This window comes from Saccopteryx leptura, chromosome 1 (assembly GCF_036850995.1).
Source record: "Saccopteryx leptura isolate mSacLep1 chromosome 1, mSacLep1_pri_phased_curated, whole genome shotgun sequence".
Taxonomy (NCBI): Eukaryota; Metazoa; Chordata; class Mammalia; order Chiroptera; family Emballonuridae; genus Saccopteryx; species Saccopteryx leptura.
The window spans coordinates 279,817,255-279,832,709 of NC_089503.1; the positions used below are offsets into that span (position 1 = coordinate 279,817,255).

The 15,455-nt window shown below is 34.3% G+C and overlaps 1 pseudogene; it reads right to left on the bottom strand.

The window, feature by feature from the left end:
- Positions 1-563: 563 nt before the first annotated feature.
- Positions 564-904, bottom strand: LOC136388345 (phosphatidylinositol N-acetylglucosaminyltransferase subunit P-like; annotated as a pseudogene).
- Positions 905-15,455: the final 14,551 nt, after the last annotated feature.

A 15,455-nucleotide genomic window follows, 5' to 3' on the forward strand; every position in this document is an offset into this window, starting at 1 on the left:
CTTTAATTTAATATTGTGTCTCCAGCATGTAGACCAATGATTGGTAGAGAGGTTCTCAATAAAAATTTGTTGGATAAATGAATTTCCTTCTGCTAGATATTGTGTAATTGTAATGTATATTTTCTCATTTAATTCTCATACTAACTTTCTGAAGTAGACAATCATAATAGAAAAATACTTAAATAATGTTTTCTAGATGTCAGGCCATATTCTCAGGACTTCACTCAAATACATAATTTTATCCTCATAGAATCTACTGTGTTCTCATTTTACAGAGAAAGCAATGGTGGAACAGAGAAGTTAAATGACATGCCCAGAGTCATTTATCTAGAGTGGTTGAAACCTGATTATTTTTTTATAATATGTAGTATTTTATTTATTCTGTGTATTAATAACTAATATTTGAGAACATTTACAATGTTACTGGAACTTAAGTGAAGAGAAGTTCAACTTACATTTTCAAAATATTTCAGTATTAACTATTTTAATAGGAGAGATAATTATGGTCAAAATTATGTCAAAAACATAACAAATGTTTGATGTTAGTCTACATGCAATTCAGTTTATAGTGTAAAAAGTTCTTTGGCTATAAGAAACAACATTTGGTTTACTTTACTAAAAGGAGTATCTCTTAATGCTGGGATGGCCTCTTCTTGGTATTTTTTCTGCTGTTGATTTTTAACATAGTTACCTGTGATTGTATGAATGGAGCTAAGTGTACTTCAAGTAAAAACACATACCCAATTACTGTAGTAATGAGGAGGCAGACAGGCCATGCAACTGCCCAAGACTTTTGAGACCAATAGGTTAAGACTAAGGAGTTCAGACAAAATTCAGAAGAAATAAAATCCCATATAAGATATAGTATCAAGCCAAATAGAAAGCTTAAGTAAAGAACAGTCATAAGGCCTGACCTGTGGTGGTGCAGTGGGATAAAGCGTCGACCTGGAAACGCTGAGGTCGCCGGTTCGAAACCCTGGGCTTGCCTGGTCAAGGCACATATGGGAGTTGATGCTTTCTGCTCCTCCCCCCCTTCTCTCTCTCCTCTCTATAATGAATAAATAAAATCTTAAAAAAAAAAAAAAGAACAGTCCTAAATCGCTCATTCTGGCAATGACGACAGTGACTATTCCATTTCCCTGAAGCTTTAGACAGCTGCACAGTCATACCAGCCAAAAGCCTCACTGCATCCATACATGCAAACCCAAAACCGAATTTTAACCCAGTCAGTTTGGCTATGGTTCCCATGCTGATAATTACGGCCTTATAGGCCTTAGGCCTTTCCATTTTCCTTTTAAGTTTTGTTTCAATCACATCTGACATACAATATTTTATTAGCTTCAGGTATACAATATGAGAAAATGGGCAAATACTAAGGTGACTTTTATTATTACCTTTTTTTTTTTTTGCAAAATGTCATATAGAAGCCACATGTAGCATCTTTATTCAAGAGTTGCAAGCATAATGAGATTGAAAATACTTTCAAACATCTTTAATAAAAGTGATCTAATAATAGCACTATTAGCACACTCCCTCTATCTTCTAAATTCCTAGTTTTGACACAAGTGAGGATAAACTAGAACTGAGAGCCCATGCCCCCATGTCAGAGTGAAACTCTTTCTGCATTTTGAACTCATCTACTTCAGGTACGACTTCATCTTCTCTGTGTTCCTGCCCATTCACACCATTTTCTAAATTTCTTTTCACACAACATATCTGTGTCTAAACAACAGTAGAAACATCTAGGTGTTTACTAATTATTCTAATGGATGTTATTATGTCATTGAAATATCCTGGCCACTTATGGAACACCTGTGAAGCTTACTGGCAGGTTTGCTTTCTTGATAACTTCTCTGCCAGAAATAGTCAAGTAGAGAAAAATTTGGTTGTTCATGAAATTTAGTCTCAGTTTTGCAAAGTAGCAGTCACCAACTTTATTTTTATTGCTTTGTGCCAACCTCTGTTTCCTATTACTGCTATATCTAATTTTCTTCTGATTCTTTAAATATTTGTACACTATTAAGCAATACCATTACTGAAATTACCCACTTCAGTGTGAAATTTGCCTTTGACAAACTAAAAACTCAGAATTTTTCTTATACAAAACAAGTTTAATAATACTTGGTAATGCTATTTTATTATGTAGTCATAAAAATGCACATTTGCTAACATCTCCAAAACTAAGGAAAAAATGATATTAGATAACATTACCTTTATCAGAATCATCAATTTCATGATTACCATGATGGGTACTGTGCATTCAGCTAAAAACTCTGTGGGCATAAGCTCAGTTCATCCTCACCAACATCATTTAAGAGAGAAATGTCATTAGTATTCCATCCTCATTTTTGCGATTAAGGAAACTGAGGCATAGACAAATGTTTGCCATCCAATGCACAATTGCTAGTAGGAGGAGAGATACAAGTGTATCTGCAACTCTAGCCTGACATATACAACTTTAAGTAAAAAACAAAACATAAAAACATTAGCTAAGATATATTTAAAAAGTCATGTTATTTTTAGTAACTTTATTCTGTTAATAAAAATTCTTCCAAAAAGCAAAGGCTACTTTTACACCTTATGCTCAAATATGACCACATATGTGGTGTTTCCCCTTACTTGTGAAAGATGGGCTTTTTTTCCAAATGAAAAATTCTGCTGATTGATTGGAAAAATGATTGCAAGTAAGAGTTACAGCAGGAAACACAAACTTAAATAGTGTCCAGCTAGGTAACACAAGTCAGTGGTTTAGAAAGGTTAAGGGTAGTGGTGAACACAATCTAGTCCACTGGTTCTCAAGATGTAGTGTAGTCCCCTGATGTGCAGTATCAACCTCCCTGGGAACTTAGTAGTAATAGAAAATCTTTGGCCCCACCCAAGACTTACTGGATCAGAAACTCTGAAGGTGGTGCCCAATAATCTACTTAATACAGACCCCTGGAGATTCTGATGAATGCCTAAGTTAAATATTGTCACTAGTCCCAAATCCTTGGGGTTGGCTCTATGGTTTCCAGTTACTTGTTTACAGGAGAAGCCGCAGACAACTTTGTAAAGCTTTGTGAATTTTCAAGGTAGGCCTTCAATGTGAAATTTGATGTGAATTTTTAAATGTTAGTGACTTTTCAGTTAAAAACAAATAAGCAAGCAAAATCTTAAATGACTAAATAAAACATTTTTGCAGACCTAACCTTGCCTGATCTATCAGTTTGTTAAAAGATACAATGTTCTCAGCAAATTTAGCTTTTACCAACATTTATTGGACTAGTAAATACACAAGAAACGTTTGCTTCTTCTTTAAAAGATGAAGAGCTCTTTAAGCACTTTTTTATAAATTTGAGATTTGTTACAAAGAGACCAGAAATAAATAATGCAAATATTTAAACTTAAAAATTAGCTTTTATATTTTATAAAAATAGCGAAAGCACATAATAACATGCAAACACCTTAGAATGGTAAAATGCAACCAAATGTGGTTCTCTATACTAAACAACACTTCTAGTTATCTTGTCAGAGGTTAGCATTATCAACAATACATGATTTTTTAGTCTTCCTGTTTATTTTTATGATTATTCATTTCATTTTGAGACCATCAACTTTGATATTAAATTTTATTGGAATTCCTTCAATAAAAGATAATAAAATTAGTCTCTAACTTGTTCCCCCAATTTGGTATTTCTTTCACCTGGTGACTTTTATTAGATTATTTTATAATAAAATTTCACAAGCTTATTTAGTAGTCTAGTTTAGTAATTAAAACTATTTTAAAATATAGTTTAAAAATAATTAAATAAATAAATAAAGTGATTTTTCCCAGTGTTTTCTTGGAGTTGAGTTGAAATGCTAAGTCAAAATAGCATTTATAATACCATGAGTATATAGAAACACATCAGAATGTATTACTGTGATTGGACTCAGAGAAAAGAAGCTAGAATATTGTATTTTTAAATCTGAGCCACTTGAAAAAACTATAGTTATCAAAGTCAGGAGATTTCCATTATATTTTCTACCACCTTGAATTCTTCTGGTTATATTCACTTGTCAATCTTCTTATACATCAGATCATCTTCTTTCTGAAGATTCTTTATAATTCTGCTTGCAAAGATAGTTTCTTACCATATTTTTGAATATAGGAAAACAAGTGAAGAGGGTTTTTTGTCCTTACACATAAAAAAAAGCCTTTATTTTATATGAATTAATAATTGACAGTTTGGGAATATAAAAGTTGATTCACAATTTTTCATCACAATTTTGAAGACATTACTTCATTATCTTCTAGCAGAAAGGATTGCTGATTAGAAGTCTGATGTTAATTCTCATTCCTTATTGTTTTTTTTTTCTTTCTCTGAATGATTTTAGCACTTTTTCCACCCTGTCCATTTCTCAGAATTATGGATGAGAGACTGATCGAGAGCTTTGTGTGAATAGATCATGTATGTTAGAAATCAGGACACTCTTAGGATGTGTGCGCATGGAGGAGGCAGTTTGGCTGATCCCCTCACAATATTCTATTTATAAGGAGGGTTTTCAGCTGGCAGTGGAGGGTGTATTTTATGCCCAAATCTCAATGTATTTTTGTTCCCTGTTCCTTTAGAACTCTTGTGACAACTTTGACATGCCTGAAGTTTGCATTTCTCTCAGATCCAGATTCTAGGAATTGTAATTCCACTTTGTTTGGCCATAAGTTCATGAAGTTTTAGCCTCAGTTGAAAGCAGTCAGTGCCATCTATTCTGGATACACAGGCAGTTAAAAAAGGTATGGGATGCAGACCACTCGCGTGATCTGAAAGCAGTTATTAATGAATTCCTGGGGTCTGTCTCTCTTCGCATTTGTTGTCTATGACACGGGCATTTCTTCATGTGACTGTTTGCTCTTGCTGCAAATGTTTGAACATTCTGTTTGGTTTTTCTTTTCTGGTATCTCTGTTGAGGAGATCGGAGATTGCAGCTGCTTTTCTTTTCAGGTTCATCAATCAGTGGGCATTGTTTTCTGCCATGAAAATTTTTTCATTATTTTTGGTCTCCTGATGGGATCCTTTCTTGCACATTTTAGTCACTTGCAGAACTTAAAGTGAGGTTAACTCAACTCTGCCCACTATTGAACCAAATGGACCATTCCTATTTTATAACAAACTCCTAAATTCTTACAATGGCTTAAAGTAGCAATTATCAATCTTTTTCATTCCATGACACACATAAACTAATTACTAAAATTCTATGACACACCAAAAACATCTATTTTTTTTTCCTATCTGACAAAAAAAAAGAGGTATAATTTTGATTCAGTCACACAGGATAGCTATTGTTGTGTTGGCTATTGTCATTTTTCATTTGACAGTCTAAGAGAAAAGAGGTCATTGCCCCTGACTAAATAGTCAGGTATTACATGTTGGGGTTTTTTTAAGATTTTTATTTATTCATTTTATAGAGGGGAGACAGACAGAGAGAAAGAGAGAGAGAAAGAGAGAGAGAGAGAGAGAGAAGTGGGGAGGAGCAGGAAGCTTCTACTCCCATATGTGCCTTGACCGGGCAAGCCCATGGTTTCAAACCAGCGACCTCAGCATTTCTGGTTGATGCTTTATACACTGCATCACCACAGGCCAGGCAAGTATTGCATGTTTTAAAAATTTTTTTGGCACACTAGTGTGCCTCTTGCTGCATACCAGTATGCTATGGCACAGTCATTGAAACTTGCTGGCCTACCAGGCACTCTGCAGCCTGGCTCCTGGCCACCTAATGACTGTCTCCCTTCATTCTCCTGCTCTCTCACTCCCTTCAGTCACACTGACCTTCCTGCCATTTCTTAATCTGGGAGAACTTGTTCTCATCTCCAGCGTACTCGAAACACTTTCCCCAGATGCTCTAAAAAATCAGTCCCTTAACCTTCCAACTCTCTGTTGCCCTTCAGCTCTTCAAAGGAGCTTGCTCAAACCACCCACCAAAAGCAGTTTCTCCATCTCCTCAGCCCTGTTTTATCTTTCCCGATAGTGTACAGTATGTTAACTTATCTAACTGTTCACCAATCTATATCCAACACATGGAATAGTACTTGGCATTACTAGGAGGGTAAAAAATGCCTGTTGATTGAATAAAAAAATAATAGTGACCTATAAAATCTGACATGTATATTAATTGTTTGTCTTATTTCTATTTTTGTTATCTATTTCAAGCTAAACAAAAAAGTAAGAAAAATTACTACCTCAAGTACAGTTTATTTCTTTATTCAAATTAGTAACACAGCATAGCTAATACAATAAATTCAATAATCTTAATATATGAACACATGTTGATAAATCACAGTGAAATAGATTTGATAGTTGTTTCTGAAATGGCCTCAAGATGGACAGCTTAATCATTAAACACAAGAAGTGAAGAGACCATGGACCTCCTCCCTTCTTACGGTTGATTTTGTTTTATTTATTATTTATATAGTACTTAGCACCATAGGATCCATTTCTCATAGTAAAAGGAAAGATGGGAGTTGAAAAATTATACCCTCTGAATGATTCCTTTAAAAGCATTCTGCCCAAGAGAAAGGGCCTCAAACTGAAATGATAACTAATGTTCTAAGTGACCACACATTGTCACTTTACATGTCTGGGCCTTAGTTTTTCATTGCAAAATGACAATTGAAATGGGTGATATTTAAGGCCTCCTTTATCTCTAATTTTCTGCTATCAATAACTCTAAGCATGGCTTGTTTTAAACACATTTCTGCAATATTTTTCTATAGATATTTTCTATTATATCATAGCAGTCACTGATTATGACAGAACATTTTAAGTCAATGATAAATATAAATACAGTATAAATATATAAAACATACATAAGGAAACAGTGCAGTTTCTATTCAATGTGCTCAGCCTTTACCATCTAACATGTAAAATAAAAATGTACAGGCCTGTAATCACTGTTGTTTTTTTGTTGTTGTTGTTTTCATTTTTGTTTAGCAAGAGAGAGAGAGACAGACAGACAGACAAAAAGGGAGAGAGATGAGAAGCATCAACTCATAGTTGCAGCACCTTAGTTGTTCATTGACTGCTTTCTCATCCGTGTCTTGACCGGGGGGCTCCAGCTGAGCCAGTGACCCCTTGCTCAAGCCAGTGAACATGGGGTCATGTCTATGATTTCAGGCTCAAGCCAGCGATCCTGTGCTCAAGCTATATGAGCCCACACTCAAGCCAGTTACCTTGCGGTTTTGAATTTGGGTCCTCAGTGTCCCAGGCCAACACTCTATCCACTGTGTCACTGCCTGTTCAACCATACTGTTGTGTTTAGAAAAGAATATCTCAAGTTTATTTAGCAAAATAGTAATGTTTAGCATTTTAGAAATATGATTATCTGGATTGTGTGGAATATTGAAAGAACACATTATTCTGGGGATATTTTCCTCTTTTTGGATCTGAACTGTACTTGAGAAAGGCATAAAGATTGTAAGAATCATTTTGCAACTAATTTACATACGCTTTGGGAAATTTTGATGGGGGCTAAGTGCTTATTTTTACCCAATGCTGAACATAGATTGTAAATGAAAAGCTCCCTATTAGACACATTGAAACAAACAGAAGATAAGAATACTAATCAAGGTATCAGAAGACCTGAACTATAGCCCTGGCTCTAGTACTCAATCTGTATGACCTCAGTAAGGTACTTTATCACTACAGACTTTAGATTTGCATAGATAATATGAAGGTATTTTTTTCTTAAGTGAGAGGAGGGGAGATAGTGAGACAGACTCACATGTACCCTGACTGTGATCACCCCCCATCTGGGGCTTATGCTCGAGTCAACAGAGCTATTTTTAGCACCTGAGGCTGACATTCAGACCAACTGTGCTATCCTCAGTGCCAGGGGCTGATGCTAGAACCAATAGAGCCACTGACTTTAGAAAGGGAAGAGAGAGAAAGGACGGGGAGAGTGAGGGGAGGAGAAATAGATAGTTGCTTCTTATGTGTGCCCTGACTGGGAAAATTCAGGACATCCACTTACCAGGCCAATGCTCTATACACTGAGCCAGCTGGCCAGGGCCATGAAGGTTTTCTTTTAACTGATTTCTAAAGACCTTTTCAGTGATAAAACTTTTGATACTAAGAGGGCATCAATTACTTTGAACAAGATTTCATCAATTATTTTCAACACATGCACAGATGTAACAATAACTGCAAAAGCACATACTCGGACATTCCTAAAACTAGGTTATTTATTTAGAAAAATATTTAATATTCTTGTTTTCAGTTCTAACTTAAAAGAACAGAATTATCTTACAATGACAGCAAATGGTGATAATTTTCATCATGGTATAGATCTTTCACCATTTAAAATAGTGAATGGGGCAAATATTTTGGTAAAAGGAACTACAAAATTCTTACCTACTATGCTTGCTTATTAACATAGTACAACTTGCTTGTGTCTGCAACATCAGGCCTTGGAGTTTCTGCTTCAGACTGCATATCAACACCTTTAGTGGGTTGTAAATAAATTTAGTGGGTTACAACCATATTTAAAAAGTAAATAGAATAAAATAGAATTAAAACATCACAGTACACTACACATATTAAAGGAATGTTTAGTTTTACAAAACATTTTTTCAAATATATGCATATGATTGTTTATGTAGGAGAACAGTACAGAGAATGACAATATTTCTTAATATGGATCTCAGTCCAGTTTGAAAAGTACTTTCTAATTCTTAAATGGCATAAAGCATATCTGAGTTATTGGCTAAATAAATACAAGATCAAGTAGTATCTAATTTATGATGGTCAGTTTGAGTCCCATACTTCCCTAATTCACTCATTCACTTTACACCTGGATCTAGTAGCAAGAAAGACACTCCTTTTCAAACGAAGTACCCTTGCTTACCATAGGGAGGCTGGCTCTGTTAAGAGCTACAAGGGACACTGATTCTCTTAAGTGGTTTGCTACAGTCTATATAGCATTCTGATTAGCAGCCTTTGAGCGTCTTTGTACCTGCTGGGTCATAAAAACTTAGTTGTGAAACCATTTGTATCACAGAACAGCTAGTGGAGTGCCTCCTGTTGCACTGAGCACCACTGAACGCTGGCAGCTTTTTGGGCCACCTGGTAATAGGGGTCAAAGCAGGACACCAAATGTGGTGGAAATTGCCTCCAGATGCTAAAGGTCCTCACCAATAGTTTTCTTTTTCCAGTTTTTTCTGTGTTCTTGTGTTTTAAACATATGTCTTATAAACAGGGTCTAGCTGGAATTTTAATTATCTGTTCTGATTGCTTTCTTTTAAATATATATTTCTTATAAGCATACATTTGCATATTTTAATTATTTTTACCATCTTATGGTTTTTATTCATTTGTTGAATCTCACTTTTATTTGTTGATTAATATTGAATCAAATCGGTGTTAGTCCACCCAGCAAACTATGGGAATCTGGGTTTTCTACTAAGTATACCATTATTGGCAAATTCAAACATACCTAAGGTTTTATTTTTCATGCTTAGTTGAGCACCCTAAAATTATATCTCCATACACTTTCTTGAGATTTAATATACTGTATCAATAGAGTTCTGTAATTCTCCTGTGTGGGCATTTGTTTCCCCATGGTACAAATTTGGATTTGACTCCCAAGGGCATATGGAATATAAACTTATCAGATTTTTATAAAATGGGGGGTAGGAACTGGTTTGGGTTTTTTTGGAAATTATCTCAGGAAAAGAAATGATAGTGTCTTAGATCATAGAAGAGGAACTGGAAGTGAAGTGAACGGAAGACAGTAGCAGAGGGAAGGAAGAGTGGCTGCTTTCTAAGTAGGGAAATCTCAAAAGGTGGTGAATTTCAGAGTTCTCTAGTTAGTTTTCTGATTTCCCTCTACATCGTTACTTTAACTCTTGGGGCCCCCTTTCTTCCAGATCACTCCTCCGTTGCATAAGAAATCTCTCCAAGTAAACTCTGAGCTTTTCTGTTTTAGTTCTGTAGTTATGAGCTAAGAAGTTCTTTCACTATCACAGGCAGTTTCCCAAAAGTGTGTCTTCTCTCCCTGGCACTGCAGTGGTTTAGCTGTCTTGAAGGAACAATCCCAGCACAGAAAAAAAGTGTCTGGATCAACTAAACACACACACACACACACACACACACACACACACACACACACACACACTCAACTTTCCATAAGCATGCATAGACTAGTTAGAAAGTAAGGTGAATTCTGTGCAACACACACAGGTGTTTGCCTTTGGGGCATCTGAAAATTCTTGATGGCATAGAGATTAAATTTTAAATGACCTATGTGACAGTCAAGAGACAAAACAAGGGCACCCCCCCAATGTCTGAAGTCAAACAGAGACACCATTGTATAAATCAGCTCCCAAAACAAAATGTCTTCAATGGATTAACTAAAAACATTCTTGCTGAAAAACATATTTTGCCTACTTAGCTTTCAATCTGGATGGTGGTGGTGGAGGGGTGGAGGGGTGGAGTGGGGTGGATGGGTGCAGGGGTGGAGGGAGGTGAGAAGAGGTGAAGGGAGGTGCTGAATCCTAAACCAGACATTTTACAGTTTAGGGAAGAATATCTGATGGCTCCCAAAAGCCTTAAACTGAATATTTAAAACTGTCTTGCTAGTGCTCTCAACTACCTAAAAAAACAAGTGCATTAATTAACTTCAACCTCAGACCTCAAAGAATTTCAATAGATAAACACCCAAGAAATATAAGCCCATGAGAAAAAAAAAAGACAAAAATAGTCAAAGAAGCAAGCTAGAGACAGTCAGCTGAAATGAAAATTTTCAAGCTCAAACTGTAAAAAATTTATAGAATTGTCATATAAAAATATAACTATGCTTAATATGTTCTAAAAGAATTATCAAACTGATTTTAAAAAATAATTGTAATAAATGACAAGGAACATTTGAAAAAGTTGCAGAGTTTCTAGAAATAGAAATATTCTAACACATATTAAGAATTCAGAATATGTGTTAGAATGTTTGTTATAATGAATTTGTGAAAAATTTAATAGATGCGTTGAATAGCATATTAAACACAAGAAAAAATAAATAAGAAGTTAGAACTGAAGATTATACAGACTGTACTGTAGAGAATGGCAGTAAACTGGTCTGGTATTGTCTTACTAGAGTTTCAAAATGAGAGATTAGGGAGAATGGTAGAGTGACAATATTCAAAGAAACTAGGGCTGCGAGTTTCCAACACTGATGAAAGACAATAGAACTCAGGCTAAGGAAACCCAATGAGTCTAAAAGGAGGATAAATAAAACAAAATTTGTTCTATTGTATTTTTAAATAGCAGGAACAAAAAAAAGATCTTAAAAGCATCCAAAAAAAAAATCCAGATTGCCTATTAAATAATCAGTATTAGAATTAACCACTATTTCTATACAGAAACAAGTACGCAAGAAGGAATAGAAAAAAATGATGCTTTTCAATGCTAAGAGGAAGTAACTATCACTTTAAAAGTGTATTTCTAGTAAAATATTTTTCCAATTTTGAAAATGTTATAAAGACAGTTTTATACAAACTCTGAGAATTTTAATAATAACATACATGCTAAAGGGGCTTCTAAAGAATGTAGAAGTGCTTAAAACTGTGAAAAATGATTTAAAAAGTAAAGTATGAAAAGCAAGAACTGTTGAACAATAACAAAAAATATGAAAACATAGGTAACCTGAGCAAACATTGACTATAGAGAATAATAATAATATCTGATTTGTGGGTTAAATAAAAAAATAAAATAGACCTAAATTAGGGTTAAAAATATGGGATAAATGGCCACATAACAATGCCCAACAATGTATCTTAAAGTGGAAATATACTAAATTTTGTAGAAAAGGCAAAGATGACAAGATGGAGTTAAATGTTCAATTATTTAATTTAATTTAACCTAAAATGCTATTGAATTAGAGAGGTACTATTATTTTACAGCATATAAAGAAAGAAAAATGAAATACTAACTACTAAACTAAGAAACTATTTTAATGTTAATTCTGTGTGATGAAAGTTTGTTATAACTCATTAACTAGCCACAGCAACCTCTTTCTTTTAAAATATTTTTCATTTATTCTGAGGGACCTGGTATTGTTTTTATCTTTAGTTTTACTTATTGTTGTGATATATAATTCATTTCATATATCGAGAAACAATATATAGCACGTTTATCTACTTATGAGTATCTTTCTGAAGTCATTTCTTACTGATCAAAGATTCAAAGTCTCAACAAGATATAAATCTAAATTAATACATCCTGAAGAAAATAGTTTCAAAATACACAAAAGAAGTAGAAGTGGATAAATTTACAATCACACTAAAAATTAATATAACCACTTGAATACTTTATAGATCAATCAGAAAAGAAATCAATAAAGATTGAGATAACATGAAAAATACAATTATAAAGTTTGTTTAAATAAATACATATAATTGCTCCTCCAAACTGAAAAATATGTCTTTTCAAGAATACATAGAACATTTGTAAAAACTGACCAAGTAATACACAATAAAGCATCAACAAATTTCAAAAAATCAATATTTTAAGAACATATTGTTTTAAAACTATACTTAATAATGCAAAACATTTTAAATGTATTCAGATGAAACTTAAAAATATACCACTTCATAACTAATTGATCAAAAAATTAAAACTAGAATATATTGAGTATCAAAAAATAATAATTACCTTGCTTATCATTAACATGTATGCACCTAACAACAAAGCATAAAACTATGTGAGGCAAAAACTAATAGAATTTCAAAAGAAATATATGAATCTGCTATTATAGTTGGGAATGTCAAAATCCCTCTTTCAGAAATAAACAGTTCCAGCAGATAGAGAATAAGGAAGAGCATAGTAGAGATTAATAGTGCCTTAAGTCAATGGATGTAATTTACATATACCCATATATATTACTTTATCCAACAACAACAGAATACACATTCTTCTCAGGCTTTTATGAAACATTTACCAGGATAGAACACATTGTGAACCATAAGACACACCTCTACAAATTTAAAGAGATAGTTAATCAAATAATGTTTTCTCTCAGACCACAAAGAAATGAAACTAAGGATCAAGAATGGAAAGATAACTGAAATATTCCCAAACACCTGGAGATTAAATAAAATACTTCTAGATAATACATGAGTCAAAGAAGAAATAAGTATAAAAATATATATTTTGAACCAAATAAAAGAGAAAAAACAACTTATCTAAGTTTGTGTGGTATAGCAAAAGCAGTAATTAGATAGAAATTTATAATATTGAATGCATATATTCTAAAAGAAAAAGATCTAAAATAATCTAAGTTTCTGCCTTTAGGACACTACAAAAAGAAGGGAAATTTTACTTCAAATTAAGGATAAGAAAAGCAATAATAAATTTTAGAGCAGAAGTCAATGAAATTATAAACAGGAGATCAAAAGAGAAAATTAATGAAATCAAACTCTGGTTCATTGAAAAGATCAAAAAAATTGATATGCTTCTGGGCAAGCTAGCTAAGAAAAAAAGAAAAAAGACACAAATTACTAATATGAAAAACAAAAAAGGTCCATCATCTAGATCTCATTAATATTAAAAATATAATAAAGAAATAAAATAAAGAACTCTACACCCACAAATTTTAAAACCTAGGTGAAATGGTCTAATTCATCGAAAGATACAGTCTGTCAAAATTCACAAAGAATACAAAAACATCAGAATAGGCCATTATTTATTAAATAAATTGAATTAATAATTAATTACCTTCTAAAACAGAAGCACCAGGTCTAGATGAGCTTACTGGTAAATTCTACCAAACATGTAAGAAAAATATTATACCAATTCTTTACAATCTCTCTAGAAGATAGAAAAAGAGAGAATATTTCTTAACTCTATGAGGTCAGCATTATCTTAATATCAAAACCAAACAAACAGGATCAGGAAGATGGCAGCGAAGTAGACAGATGCACAGAGTCACAGTTCACACCACCAAACTGGATTACAAATTAATTTAAGAACAATTAGCATGAAAAAGCAACTCTGGACTACAAGAAGAGCTCTCAAAAACCAAGGAGCAAAGAAGAAGCCACACCGAGCCCGGTAGAAAGAGCTGAGGTGTGGTGGGTCTCCCCTGCTTCTGGGAACAAAGAGGAGTGAAGCTGAGAGCCCAGAAAGGCTCTTATTCCAAGGAAAAGAGCAAAAAATATTGCTACAGTCACTTGCCTGGGGACCTGGAACAGAGGTGTACTGAGAGGGCTGGCTTGTCTTCCAAAAGGAAAGTGGAAAGAGAGAGACAGACAGTGACTTGCAGGGGAATGCGTGGGATGACCTGAGAAGCTGATTCATCCAGTACACAAGTGGCAATAGCTGGGAGAGGGGTCGATCCTTCCACACAGCACAAGCCTAAAGTGGTTCCAGGTGACGCATCTCCAGAAATCTCTCCGGCTCCAGTCGGTGCAACAAGACACACGTGAAAACAGGAAGTTCGGAGGAGGGGCAGTAACTCAGGTTTCCATGGAGATCTGAGATACACCTTCCCTTACTGATGTGGAGAAAGCACCCCACCCCTGGAGAGTAGCTGGCAGATCAGGCCTTCAGAGTCTCAGGTTACACCCACTGCATTCATGGGTACACCTTCAAATAAGCCCCTGCTGAGATCAGTATACAAGACTACCACCAAGTTAAGAAAACTGAGAAGAAAACAAATCAAGACTTCAAAGTGGCTATACTAGAAAAGCAAAATTTGACAGTAGATTACAAACAACAGCTGATGCCAACCGAAAAAAAACAAGAAATAACAAAACAGAAAATTGGAGGCAGATAACACTAATCGTAGACTCAACAAGCTCTACAAACAACACACCCAAACACCAGACATAATGTGAGGAAAGAGAAGTACAATCCAAATGAATCAACAAGAGAAACCTCCAGAAAATGAACTGAGTTATATAGAAATAACCAAACTACCAGATGCAGAGTTTAAAATAAGGATTATTAGAATGCTGAAAGATCTTAGAACAACAATGAATGGACACAATGAGCACATAAATAAAGAGATTACAAGCATCAAAAGTAGCATTGAAATAATAAAGAAGAACCAGTTGGAAATGACAAATACAATATCAGAAATAAAGACTACACTAGAAGCAATTAATAGCAGAATGGATGAAACAGAGAATCGAATCAGCAATTTAGAAGACAAGATAAATGAAAACACAGAAGTGGAGCAGCAAAAGGAAAAGAGGCTGAAAAATCTGAGGAAACTCTAAGAAAGCTCTGTGACAGCCTAAAAAGAAAGAACATTCGCATCATAAGGATTTCTGAAGAAGAGAAAGAACAAGGGATAGAAAACTTGTTCAATGAAATCATAGCTGAAAAATTTCCTAAATTGATGCAGGAAAAAGTCACACAAGTTCAAGAAGAACAGAGAACTCCATTAAAGAGAAACCCAAAGAAATCTACACCAAGACAAATCATAGTTAAAACACCAAAGCTAAGAGA